At 38.8% G+C, this 15,058-nt stretch overlaps 1 protein-coding gene across 2 annotated transcripts in view; it reads left to right on the forward strand.

Moving 5' to 3' along the window:
* Nucleotides 1-4,128: 4,128 nt before the first annotated feature.
* The window catches only part of LOC131948725 (uncharacterized), a 17,746-nt gene continuing 6,816 nt past the window's right edge, over nt 4,129-15,058 (forward strand). The window contains exon 1 of one of the 2 annotated variants that reach the window (XM_059310400.1): nt 4,129-4,665. The gene's annotated coding sequence lies outside the window, so the exon portion shown is untranslated. Of the gene's footprint in view, nt 4,666-14,850 lie in introns of those variants that run through there. The other variant, XM_059310401.1, reaches the window with a different exon arrangement.

Raw genomic sequence — 15,058 nt, forward strand, 5'->3', positions numbered from 1 at the left:
TAATTAAGCTTAATTAATTATATGTGTACATTATATAATGTTTTTTTTCATTCAGTGCGTCAAGTTGGACTTAAAATTGTTTTCATTGTGAATGGTGATATTGGTAATTTGCACTAATTAATGAATTTGATGTTATTAAAGACTAGCGACCACACTAAGGCTAATACGTGTATGACTAAATAACAGACGATAGTTTTAACTATTGTCGACAGAATATGACGTCACATACACCAGTAGATGACATTGGTTATACTATCTGACGTCACACAATGTCATCAAAACCTCAGACAGAAACAAATGACGTCACACAAGAAAACCATCAACACCAATTGACGTCACACATTAGGATACATCATCTGACGTCAAATATGACCGTTGACTATAACAATTTGACGTCACACAAAGCCCTCTAGCCGCTACACATGACGTCACACAATGGCCATTAGCCGCCATACAAGACTTCAGACAAAGCCCACTAACTACAATACATGACGTCACACCAAGCCCTCTAACCGCCATACATGACGTCACACCAAGCCCTCTAACCGCCATACATGACGTCACACCAAGCCCTCTAACCGCCATACATGACGTCACAACAAGCCCTCTAACCGCAATACATGACGTCACACCAAGCCCTCTAACTGCAATACATGACGTCACACAAAAAACCCTCTAACTGCAATACATGACGTCACACTAAACCTTCTAACTGCCATACATGACGTCACACCAAGCTCTCTAGCCGCCATACATGACGTCACACCATCTCTCTAGCCGCCATACATGACGTCACACCAAGCTCTCTAGCCGCCATACATGACGTCACACCAAGCTCTCTAGCCGCCATACATGACGTCACACCAAGCTCTCTAGCCGCCATACATGACGTCACACCAAGTTCTCTAGCCGCCATACCTGACTTCCGACTGTTTCAATGTTGTCCCACCAAGTTGCCCACATTGTGTGATCCGAACATGTCTATTTTAATTTTACTCTCTGGTCCTCTATCGTTTGGTGTGTGCTGTTGTCCTGTCCTTGAGATCAACCAAAAATTATACCCTAACTATCAAATAAAATGGTCAAATGATTTTTTTGTTTTGTTTTATTCTTGTACGGATCAGAGCGTGCTAGGCAGGGTGGATGTTGTTAGAAGGTTCCAGAATGTGAGATTTGTAGAGGCACTAATGTTAAACCTAACTCGTTAAACCTGACTCGTTAAACCTAACTTACTTGGGTTATGCATATTCGCACGTACTCATACAAGTACGCGTACACATTTGTGTAGACCTATACGTGTATGTAGACCTATCCGTGAATTTAAGCATATACGTGTATGTTGGCCTATACGTATACGTGTATGTAGGGTGTTTGAGAATGTATCTTTATAACACTTTTTTCTGGATGGGTTAAAAAATATTGTTTCAGACATTTTTGGACTGAGGTACTACCTCTGTTATAAATTTTTGGGCAAATTTAACACAAGTGACCTAGAGTTCGATCTAATTGTTTATTGAAATTAGAACAGTCATACTATTTAGAGCACATACAATTCATACATACACAAAAACTGCGAACACAGAAGGGGAATATTGGACATGAAAACAGAAACTGAAAACGTAGAGATATAAATACATGAGTGAGTAGTGTCCCCCCCCCCCCTCCCGAACCCTAAAAACAGGTTATGCTTCTGAACACGTCAGTTCACTTCAGTACGTCCCAAAATGAAGTGACCCAGAAACCCGGGTCTGTTCTGCTCTACTGAACTTGGTTGATCCTCAGTAAATGTTAAAGGGACCCATTTACATTGTTTTCTATTAATTTTACTTAATTTCAAGATCAATAAAACTTAACTTTTTAAAAGTATATTTTTTTTGGCACACCATTGCCGAATTTGTCTCAACAAAAATATTCGCGATATTATTATTAGGCTATTTTTGGTTGGAATTCAAAATGCCGGTATCGCGTCAAAATGTAGGTATCGATGCCAAGGCATGTGTAAAGCGGGTACGATTAGTAGGGCATATTTCATTTCATCGTCAGTGTGTAAACAAAAGTGTGTGTGTTTGTGTGTATGTGTCCGTGTGTCGGGGGATAATTTACGTCACAGCTAAACAAAGGGGACATGACACACTCAAGCTAAAAAAATCCAGTCTAAAAATAAAGTCCACTCCGTTTTGCGAAACGGATTATCTTTAAATAGATTGAGTCTACTTAAAGCATGAAAGTGTAGTGGATTAATTAAAGCGTTCGTTTCGATGTGTGATCTTTTCTTTTGGCCTACACAGATTTAGATACATGTGGTTCGAGAAGTGAATCGGTCATGGCCAGAATAAAAGTTGGCCATCAAAGGTCATGTTTGATTCAACATTTGGCCACCATTGTCCATGGTTAGTGTGAATCATGGGCTATAGCTAAACTAAAGAAAACACTTTTTGTCGGGGTCCAGTTGTCATACCGCCAAGAAGGTTGTCAGTGTGTCGGTGATTCGTTTAGAGGGTTGTGCAAGAGGGTTGTCCCCTACTTTGTCGGAGTCCAGTTGTCGCGCCGTAGAGTGGGTTGTCGCGTAGTGCTCTAGATCAAAATATTGAGATTTATCTCCCCTGAGCTGAGACAATGTTTATATCCCCTGAGACACATGTTTATCTCCTTTGATGTTTCAATACAAGGGAATTTCCACGGTCTCCGGTGTGACGACACGACATGTCAAGGCTTCATTCATTTGTTTATTCTGTTTATTCATCTGTTTATTCATATGTTTATTCATATGTTTATTCATATGTTTATTCATATGTTTATTCATCTGTTTATTCATATGTTTATTCATCTGTTTATTCATATGTTTATTCATATGTTTATTCATCTATTTATTCTCTGCCATTCGCTTGCCCAATCCTGAACTGTGCCTGAAAAACCCCAAAGTTGTTTTATTTTGTATAGAGCTTTTTTTTGGGTTGGGGGGGGGGGGGGTGTTATGATCTATAGCAAAAGTCGCCTGACTTATTTCTCGTGTGTTGAAGGATGACGTAACAAGACCTCACGAGTAATGTGTCGCACACAGACGACGTCTGCTAGCCAGAACAATGACGTCGCCTCGACGAAAACCCTCGAAGTGGGAGCCCCACGATTTGCTGACAGATCGAGCTAAAAAACCGAAACAGGAGGCAGACGACACATTTATCTAGGCCACGTGACCTGTCCACTCAAGCAACCTGGCGAATGTGTCAAACACACAACTTCATCATCAACTCATTTACATAACGCGGCTACTTCATGTATTGTGTACATAACGCAGCTACTACATGTATTGTGTACATAACGCAGCTACTACATGCATTGTGTACATAACACAGCTACTACATGTATTGTGTGCATTACGCAGCGATGTTATACAATAATACAACTGGATGCCATGTAAAGCCCTGAGTACCCATGTCAAACTAAATTCACACAACAATACAAAAATACAACAATTCAACAAAACTACAATACAACAATAAACTTAAAAAACAGTTTGTTGCTCTAGTTTAAGTAGGATAGACCAAATGTTGGTAGTTTGAAACACATTTTGTCTGCGTGAACAGAACATATAATATATTAAGTTTCTGTTTGATTTTAAAACAAACCACAATTGGGCAATATTTTGTATTGAATGTTCGTATTTAATAAAGTGAAGAGTAAAGTTGAGCTTTAATCGTCTAGACCAGGGGTCTCCAAACAACGGCCCGCGGGCCAAATGCGGCCCGCGATGTCCTCTCATCCGGCCCGCGGAGATCTTTTTGTCCACGGATAAAACGTTTGTTGGTGATGGCTGAGGAACTTTGACCAATAATATCAAAGACATGCCAGGAACTAACTGGCCCCCGAACTGAAATTTGATAGTAAATGCGGCCCTCGGACTGAAAAGTTTGGAGACCCCTGGTCTAGACAACAGTTATCCGATTTGTGGGGATCGCTTATTAGAATCGATACTGCAACTATTCACCGATACCTGCCACGCAAGATAAGAATTGCTTTTGAAGTTACGGGTTAATTTAAAGCGGTGCGAAGCAAAAGGTAGCTTTGTAAATTCCCGGGTCTATTTCAGGTGTAGGGTTTGGCATGACACATTGGGCGACTGACACATTGGGCGACTGACACATTAGGCGAGTGACACGCTGAATGGTGCCAGGAACACACGCAGGTTCTCGGGAGTGGCGTCGAGTTGCAGGGAGCTACATGGGGACATCTGACCACAGCGCAACGTCAGCGGAGTCACTGACTCCAGTTTCTTCTATTCGGACATGTGGTCACCAACAGAGTAGTGTTAGCGGAGTCACTGACTCCAGTTTCTTCTATTCGGACATGTAGTCACCAGCAGGACATTTTTAGCCGAGTCACTGACTCCAGTGATGGCACCATTTCTGGACTCCTGACGTCACCGGTCTTGGATCACGTCTCATGCGGGTCACAATCTAGGTCAGAGGTCACGACCCACAATCCAGCCGTGTCAAGCTGACACCTGTGAAATATTTCAACCATGCCCGGACATCAAAGTTCTGATACCAAGAGGATTGAGGTTAAGATTAAAGCACTAATTAGCCTGATTAATTAGCCTTGATTAAAGCACTGGACCAGCTATGTCACGCTCTGGATAGTGACGAGGAAGTGAATTCTCTTCTCCAGGTAAATAGCCAATGGAATTCTTTCTATAAATGGTTATTCACGTAATGTGTACATTGACTTAACCCTATCGCGTACATTGCCGCAAGTATTAGGAAGTTCAATACTGGGTTCATAAAGTTATAAACCTTAAAGGGTTAAGATTAAGGAAGACTCAGAACATAAAGTTATAAACCTTAAAGGGTTAAGATTAAGGAAGACTCAGAAAAATAAACAAAATAATTAATTTGATTCTCAAACTAAACAAAATGATTAAGACATTGAAAATTAAACAAAATGATTAAGAAACTCCGCAAATTAAACAAAATGAGACTTTGAAAACGAAAGTTGAATGAGCACTTGCTAACCTTTGGTCTTAGAAGAAATCAGATCAACGGCAAATTTTGAAACTATTTTAAAAACATGTTGCATGTTGTTTTTATTTAATCAACACATGATTGTTAGAAAAACTTAAGTCCAGTGACCAAAGGACTTTTTCCTGAGGCTTAAAGTATGAGAGCTAAGTACAATGTCCTGAGGCTTAAAGTATGAGAGCTAAGGATATTTTCCTGGGGCTTAAAGTATGAGAGCTAAGGATATTTTCCTGGGGCTTAAAGTATGAGAGCTAAGTACAATGTCCTGAGGCTTAAAGTATGAGAGCTAAGGATATTTTCCTGGGGCTTAAAGTATGAGAGCTAAGGACAATGTCCTAAGGCTTAAAGAACGAGAGCTAAGGACAATGTCCTGAGGCTTAAAGTATGAGAGCTAAGTACAATGTCCTGAGGCTTAAAGTATGAGAGCTAAGTACAATGTCCTGAGGCTTAAAGTATGAGAGCTAAGGATATTTTCCTGGGGCTTAAAGTATGAGAGCTAAGTACAATGTCCTGAGGCTTAAAGTATGAGAGCTAAGGATATTTTCCTGGGGCTTAAAGTATGAGAGCTAAGGACAATGTCCTGAGGATTAAAGTATGAGAGCTAAGGACAATGTCCTGAGGATTAAAGTATGAGAGCTAAGGACAATGTCCTGAGGATTAAAGTATGAGAGCTAAGGACAATGTCCTGAGGATTAAAGTATGAGAGCTAAGGACAATGTCCTGAGGATTAAAGTATGAGAGCTAAGGACAATGTCCTGAGGCTTAAAGTATGAGAGCTAATGATATTTTCCCGGGGCTTAAAGTATGAGAGCTAAGTACAATGTCCTGAGGCTTAAAGTATGAGAGCTAAGGATATTTTCCTGGGGCTTAAAGTATGAGAGCTAAGGACAATGTCCTGAGATCCCACATGGTGTGACAGGTGTGTCTGTACATCAGTCATCATGACAGCTCACCTGTGTCAGACGTCAGATATATCAGAGCCACACCCTCCCATCCAGATAATATCTGCATCCCAGTTTCCTGACTTATCACCCACTGACCCAAACATTGAACTTTGACCTAGTATGTGTAGTTTTATCTACAGGAGCACAGAACACAATGGACACAAATCTCAAACTGTAGCAATGTTTTCCAAACTTTGTTGTATCATACTCCCCCCCCCCTCCATCGCAGAACATTTTTATAGAGTATCATGCATCCCTTTTACTATTAAACATTGCATTGTTTACTAAAGGTTTTTGAGCACTAGGCTTTATGATATAATTGAACAAGCACAGGAGCTTCATATAAAAAAAAAATATTTAATCAAAGATTTTTAAATAATAATTATTTACTATTACAAATAGTGCGATCCTTGCGCTTGATATTCTCTCACAACGACAATTTGATGTGAGTTTTCCGTTAACTTGACTCTCTTGTCTCCCCTGTATCTTGTTGAACCCAGTTAATTTGTTTAGAATTACCACGACAACGTGTACCTACTGAAATGATCAGACAGTTAGACCTTCAGATACTAACGGTGACAAGTCTATCGCTGTACTGTTGTATTCGGATATTTGATATCGCTCTCCTCGTACTTCCGTGACGTCGCTAATTTTCATTTGTTTTAACCAACTATTTTTCTGCATGAGTCCTTGAAACTGCACGCAAATAGGATAGCAACATTGGGAAATCAGGTTTAAATCAGAACATCTTTCTGCTAAATCAGGCGGCCTGTTTGTGAGATGATGGGCATGTATGTCAGTCTCGATCCATTCAATTCAATGTTTTTTTAATTTTTTTTTTCAAAATTGTTTGAAATCTATATCTGGCAAAATTCCAAGCTTTTCATAAAATATATTTTCTATATAAATTATATTTCCTTCTTTGGGGGTGGTGGAAGGGAGGGGGGGCTTTTGACGTGCTCAGGACAGGGGGGGGGGGGTGTCACTAAGAGACGCCTGAAAGAAAATCTGATGGTGCCATATTGTCTAGTCTCCTACACATGACATTGTTACTTAGTGGCATGGCTTCACGTTAGTCTCGACGTGTTTAATAGAACACTTTCGACCACTGGTGATTTGATGGGGAGATTAACTACTCAATTCTTGTTTGATTCTCGGATTTAGTGATGGGTTATGGAACTTTGTTTCTCTTTTTAGAAAAGCCCTTAACCATCGAATTACATCCCCTTTTCTTTATGGGGTTATGTGCCCTTCCTTAATACGCCGCTTTAGAAACGAAGAGATTTATTTTCACTGTTAGGAGCTGTGTCATAAATTAACACCGGATACACTTTGTCAAATTTAGCGCATGCGTCAACTTCCGCGAAGATTATGAAAGGTTAGGAGAACTGGTTAGGGGACATGGTTAGGAGACATGGTTAGGAGACATGGTTAGGAGACATGGTTAGGGGACATGGAAGATTTGAAAACGTTCATCAGCCATTTTATGACTTGTTGAAAACGGCTAGAAAACGAAAAAAAAAAGCTTTCATCAGCAACGAAGAGCAAATAAAAATTAATATTTGATATTGTTCATGTAAGACAAAGAAGAATGATGATGTTTGATGTGTAGGATAATGACTTGATGTTTGATGTCCTTCATCATAGTATAGGGTGATGACTTGATGATTGGAGTAATGTTTGTGACCATTTGACTTGTGTTTATTCGTATGACTTATAGGTGTGTGTATAGTTTATGTGCCGGGGTATTAAGAGATATGACATTTGTTCATATGTAGGCCTATAAGAGGTTATGTACTAAGGTATAGCGACTGTTCATATGTAGGCCTATAAGAGGTTATGTACTATGGTATAGCGACTGTTCATATGTAGGCCTATAAGAAAGGTTATGTACTAAGGTATAGCGACTGTTCATATGTAGGCCTATAAGAGGTTATGTACCAAGGTATAGCGACTGTTCATATGTAGGCCTATAAGAGGTTATGTACTAAGGTATAGCGACTGTTCATATTTAGGCCTATAAGAGGTTATGTACTAAGGTATAGCGACTGTTCATATGTAGGCCTATAAGAGGTTATGTACTAAGGTATAGCGACTGTTCATATGTAGGCCTATAAGAGGTTATGTACTAAGGTATAGCGACTGTTCATATGTAGGCCTATAAGAGGTTATGTACTAAGGTATAGCGACTGTTCATATGTAGGCCTATAAGAAAGGTTATGTACTAAGGTATAGCGACTGTTCATATGTAGGCCTATATCAGAGTTTATGTACTAAGGTATAGCGACTGTTCATATGTAGGCCTATATCAGAGTTTATGTACTAAGGTATAGCGACTGTTCATATGTAGGCCTATATCAGAGTTTATGTACTAAGGTATAGCGACTGTTCATATGTAGGCCTATAAGAGGTTATGTACTAAGGTATAGCGACTGTTCATATGTAGGCCTATAAGAGGTTATGTACTAAGGTATAGCGACTGTTCATATGTAGGCCTATAAGAGTTTATGTACTAAGGTATAGCGACTGTTCATATGTAGGCCTATATCAGAGTTTATGTACTAAGGTATAGCGACTGTTCATATGTAGGCCTATAAGAGGTTATGTACTAAGGTATAGCGACTGTTCATATGTAGGCCTATAAGAGGTTATGTACTAAGGTATAGCGACTGTTCATATGTAGGCCTATAAGAAAGGTTATGTACTAAGGTATAGCGACTGTTCATATGTAGGCCTATAAGAGAGGTTATGTACTAAGGTATAGCGACTGTTCATATGTAGGCCTATAAGAAAGGTTATGTACTAAGGTATAGCGACTGTTCATATGTAGGCCTATAAGAGGTTATGTACTAAGGTATAGCGACTGTTCATATGTAGGCCTATAAGAAAGGTTATGTACTAAGGTATAGCGACTGTTCATATGTAGGCCTATATGAAAGGTTATGTACTAAGGTATAGCGACTGTTCATATGTAGGCCTATAAGAGGTTATGTACTAAGGTATAGCGACTGTTCATATGTAGGCCTATAAGAAAGGTTATGTACTAAGGTATAGCGACTGTTCATATGTAGGCCTATAACAGGTTATGTACTAAGGTATAGCGACTGTTCATATGTAGGCCTATAAGAAAGGTTATGTACTAAGGTATAGCGACTGTTCATATGTAGGCCTATAAGAGTTTATGTACTAAGGTATAGCGACTGTTCATATGTAGGCCTATATCAGAGTTTATGTACTAAGGTATAGCGACTGTTCATATGTAGGCCTATAAGAGGTTATGTACTAAGGTATAGCGACTGTTCATATGTAGGCCTATAAGAGGTTATGTACTAAGGTATAGCGACTGTTCATATGTAGGCCTATAAGAAAGGTTATGTACTAAAGTATAGCGACTGTTCATATGTAGGCCTATAAGAGGTTATGTACTAAGGTATAGCGACTGTTCATATGTAGGCCTATAAGAAAGGTTATGTACTAAGGTATAGCGACTGTTCATATGTAGGCCTATAAGAGGTTATGTACTAAGGTATAGCGACTGTTCATATGTAGGCCTATAAGAGGTTATGTACTAAGGTATAGCGACTGTTCATATGTAGGCCTATAAGAGGTTATGTACTAAGGTATAGCGACTGTTCATATGTAGGCCTATAAGAAAGGTTATGTACTAAGGTATAGCGACTGTTCATATGTAGGCCTATAAGAGGTTATGTACTAAGGTATAGCGACTGTTCATATGTAGGCCTATAAGAGAGGTTATGTACTAAGATATAGCGACTGTTCATATGTAGTCCTATAAGAAAGGTTATGTACTAAGGTATAGCGACTGTTCATATGTAGGCCTATAACAGGTTATGTACTAAGGTATAGCGACTGTTCATATGTAGGCCTATAAGAAAGGTTATGTACTAAGGTATAGCGACTGTTCATATGTAGGCCTATAAGAAAGGTTATGTACTAAGGTATAGCGACTGTTCATATGTAGGCCTATATCAGAGTTTATGTACTAAGGTATAGCGACTGTTCATATGTAGGCCTATATCAGAGTTTATGTACTAAGGTATAGCGACTGTTCATATGTAGGCCTATATCAGAGTTTATGTACTAAGGTATAGCGACTGTTCATATGTAGGCCTATAAGAGGTTATGTACTAAGGTATAGCGACTGTTCATATGTAGGCCTATAAGAGGTTATGTACTAAGGTATAGCGACTGTTCATATGTAGGCCTATAAGAGTTTATGTACTAAGGTATAGCGACTGTTCATATGTAGGCCTATATCAGAGTTTATGTACTAAGGTATAGCGACTGTTCATATGTAGGCCTATAAGAGGTTATGTACTAAGGTATAGCGACTGTTCATATGTAGGCCTATAAGAGGTTATGTACTAAGGTATAGCGACTGTTCATATGTAGGCCTATAAGAAAGGTTATGTACTAAGGTATAGCGACTGTTCATATGTAGGCCTATAAGAGAGGTTATGTACTAAGGTATAGCGACTGTTCATATGTAGGCCTATAAGAAAGGTTATGTACTAAGGTATAGCGACTGTTCATATGTAGGCCTATAAGAGGTTATGTACTAAGGTATAGCGACTGTTCATATGTAGGCCTATAAGAGGTTATGTACTAAGGTATAGCGACTGTTCATATGTAGGCCTATAAGAAAGGTTATGTACTAAGGTATAGCGACTGTTCATATGTAGGCCTATATGAAAGGTTATGTACTAAGGTATAGCGACTGTTCATATGTAGGCCTATAAGAGGTTATGTACTAAGGTATAGCGACTGTTCATATGTAGGCCTATAAGAAAGGTTATGTACTAAGGTATAGCGACTGTTCATATGTAGGCCTATAAGAGGTTATGTACTAAGGTATAGCGACTGTTCATATGTAGGCCTATAAGAGAGGTTATGTACTAAGATATAGCGACTGTTCATATGTAGTCCTATAAGAAAGGTTATGTACTAAGGTATAGCGACTGTTCATATGTAGGCCTATAACAGGTTATGTACTAAGGTATAGCGACTGTTCATATGTAGGCCTATAAGAAAGGTTATGTACTAAGGTATAGCGACTGTTCATATGTAGGCCTATAAGAGTTTATGTACTAAGGTATAGCGACTGTTCATATGTAGGCCTATATCAGAGTTTATGTACTAAGGTATAGCGACTGTTCATATGTAGGCCTATAAGAGGTTATGTACTAAGGTATAGCGACTGTTCATATGTAGGCCTATAAGAGGTTATGTACTAAGGTATAGCGACTGTTCATATGTAGGCCTATAAGAAAGGTTATGTACTAAAGTATAGCGACTGTTCATATGTAGGCCTATAAGAGGTTATGTACTAAGGTATAGCGACTGTTCATATGTAGGCCTATAAGAAAGGTTATGTACTAAGGTATAGCGACTGTTCATATGTAGGCCTATAAGAGGTTATGTACTAAGGTATAGCGACTGTTCATATGTAGGCCTATAAGAGGTTATGTACTAAGGTATAGCGACTGTTCATATGTAGGCCTATAAGAGGTTATGTACTAAGGTATAGCGACTGTTCATATGTAGGCCTATAAGAAAGGTTATGTACTAAGGTATAGCGACTGTTCATATGTAGGCCTATAAGAGGTTATGTACTAAGGTATAGCGACTGTTCATATGTAGGCCTATAAGAGAGGTTATGTACTAAGATATAGCGACTGTTCATATGTAGTCCTATAAGAAAGGTTATGTACTAAGGTATAGCGACTGTTCATATGTAGGCCTATAACAGGTTATGTACTAAGGTATAGCGACTGTTCATATGTAGGCCTATAAGAAAGGTTATGTACTAAGGTATAGCGACTGTTCATATGTAGGCCTATAAGAAAGGTTATGTACTAAGGTATAGCGACTGTTCATATGTAGGCCTATAAGAAAGGTTATGTACCAAGTTATAGCGACGGTTCATATGTAGGCCTATAAGAAAGGTTATGTACCATGAAATAGCGACTATGCATTTGTAGGCCTATAAGAAAGGTTATGTACCATGAAATAGCGACTATGCATTTGTAGGCCTATAAGAAAGGTTATGTACCATGAAATAGCGACTATGCATTTGTAGGCCTATAAGAGAATTTATGTACTAAGGTACAGAGACTGCATGTGTAGGCCTATGCCCCACCAGGAAGTATAACAGACTTTCATTCATGTCTCTCTGTTCAACTACACGCAGTCCTACGTATTAAGACAATTTTAACAACCGAAAAAACCGCTTATGAAATCTATTTATAGCCAGGCCTGGTACAGTATGTTGCTGCGCAGATTTTCGAAAGCTCCTGTCGAGTGCCTGTGTGGTAACTGTCAATATCTCTTTTTTTTTGCACTTGAAACTGCCTCTGTAATTTCAAGTGCTTGATGTCGGATAGGGGGAAATTTATATTTAAAAATAATTTCAGTTTTTTTGACACGTTTTTAAAAGAGTAGCAAGTAGATATTCAAAGAATTATGATTGTTATGTCATATTTAAGATCACGTAGTAAGCAAATAAACAAAAGACAACAGCCATTCCGCCATCTTAGACAAGTGCTCTCACACACACACACACAAACACACACACACTGGCAAATAAACAAAAGACAACAGCCATTCCGCCATCTTAGACAAGTGCTCACACACACACACACAAACCAGCAAATAAACAAAAGACAACGGCCATCTTAGACAAGTGCACACACACACACACACACACACCGGCAAATAAACAAAAGACAACAGTCATTCCGCCATCTTAGACAAGTGCTCACACACACACACACACACACACACACACACACACACACACACAAACCAGCAAATAAACAAAAGACAACGGCCATCCCGCCATCTTAGACAAGTGCTCACACACACACACACACACACAAACCAGCAAATAAACAAAAGACAACGGCCATCTTAGACAAGTGCATACACACACACACACACACACCGGCAAATAAACAAAAGACAACAGCCATCCCGCCATTTTAGACAAGTGCTCACACCTCACGTCGGCCTTTAAAAGGACGGCGTTGTTTGAAGCAAGAAGTGTGATAAAGGTAGGGTTCGATTCTTTACCGTGTTCTTGTCTGCCTGACTTATGAGCAAATCTAATGAGCAAAACTAATGAGCAAAACTAATGAGCAAAACTAATGAGGGAAAACTAATCAGCAAAACTAATGAGGTAAAACTAATGAGGTAAAACTAATGAGGTAAAACTAATGAGCAAAACTAATGAGCTAATCTAATGAGCAAAACTAATGAGGCAAAACTAATGAGCAAAACTAATGAGCTAATCTAATGAGTAAAACTAATGAGGCAAAACTAATGAGCAAAACTAAAGAGGTAAAACTAATGAGCAAAACTAACGAGCAAAACTAATGAGCAAAACTAATGAGCAAAACTAATGAGCAAAACTAATGAGGGAAAACTAATGAGCAAAACTAATGAGGGAAAACTAATGAGCAAAACTAATGAGCAAAACTAATGAGCGAAACTAATGAGCAAAACTAATGAGCAAAACTAATGAGTACAACTAATGAGCAAAACTAATGAGCTAAACTAATGAGGGAAAACTAATGAGCAAAACTAATGAGGTAAAACTAATGAGCAAAACTAATGAGCAAAACTAATGAGGTAAAACTAATGAGCAAAACTAATGAGGTAAAACTAATGAGCAAAACTAATGAGCAAAGTTAATGAGGAAAACTAATGAGCAAAACTAATGAGCAAAACTAATGAGCAAAACTAATGAGCAAAACTAATGAGAAAAACTAATGAGCAAAGTTAATGAGGAAAACTAATGAGCAAAACTAATGAGCAAAACTAATGAGCAAAACTAATGAGCAAAACTAATGAGAAAAACTAATGAGCAAAGTTAATGAGGAAAACTAATGAGCAAAACTAATGAGCAAAACTAATGAGCAAAACTAATGAGCAAAACTAATGAGAAAAACTAATGAGCAAAGTTAATGAGGAAAACTAATGAGCAAAACTAATGAGCAAAACTAATGAGCAAAACTAATGAGCAAAACTAATGAGCAAAACTAATGAGCAAAACTAATGAGAAAAACTAATGAGCAAAGTTAATGAGGAAAACTAATGAGCAAAACTAATGAGCAAAACTAATGAGCAAAACTAATGAGCAAAACTAATGAGCAAAACTAATGAGCAAAACTAATGAGAAAAACTAATGAGCAAAGTTAATGAGCAAAACTAATGAGAAAAACTAATGAGCAAAGTTAATGAGGAAAACTAATGAGCAAAACTAATGAGGGAAAACTAATGAGCAAAACTAATGAGCAAAACTAATGAGCAAAACTAATGAGAAAAACTAATGAGCAAAGTTAATGAGAAAAACTAATGAGCAAAACTAATGAGCAAAACTAATGAGCAAAACTAATGAGGTAAAACTAATGAGCAAAACTAATGAGAAAAACTAATGAGCAAAACTAATGAGGTAAAACTAATGAGCAAAACTAATGAGAAAAACTAATGAGCAAAGTTAATGAGGAAAAGCTCGAGCCAGTAAAAACGTATGCATGAGAGTTTCAGGAGCCCGGTGATTAGACCCTGGATACCTTGGCGACCCTCGTATACGGGTCGACCCTAAGGCGACCCTCTTATACGGGTCGACACTGAGGCGACCCTCTTATACGGGTCGACCCAGAGGCGACCCTCTTATACGGGTCGACAAGGGATATCTTGGCGATACATAAGGGTCAGTGCCGGATGTCCACATGACCTTGACCCTGTAATGACTCACACACAAATAACTTGTGAGCACACAGTGAAATATCCCCCAGCAGGATTTGTCCCCGCTGAGTGAGAAAAAGGAAACAAGCCATCCAGTCAGGCGCTGGTTTAAGTGCTGTGTAGTCTCCAGCGTTTGACTCACGCCCAGTGTGCTCGTGTTTTGGTGGCCATTGGGTTACAGCAGCCTAATTACGTCCAGCTAATGACCGTTGTAGCTAATGAGCATTGGCGTACACGGACTACAGCAACCTAATTACGTCCAGCTAATGACCGTTGGCGTACATGGATTACAGCAGCCTAATTACGTCCAGCTAATGACCGTTGGCGTAC

This window comes from Physella acuta, unplaced genomic scaffold, assembly GCF_028476545.2.
Source record: "Physella acuta isolate Inbredline_101_S28 unplaced genomic scaffold, ASM2847654v3 ptg000658l, whole genome shotgun sequence".
Classification (NCBI taxonomy): Eukaryota; Metazoa; Mollusca; class Gastropoda; family Physidae; genus Physella; species Physella acuta.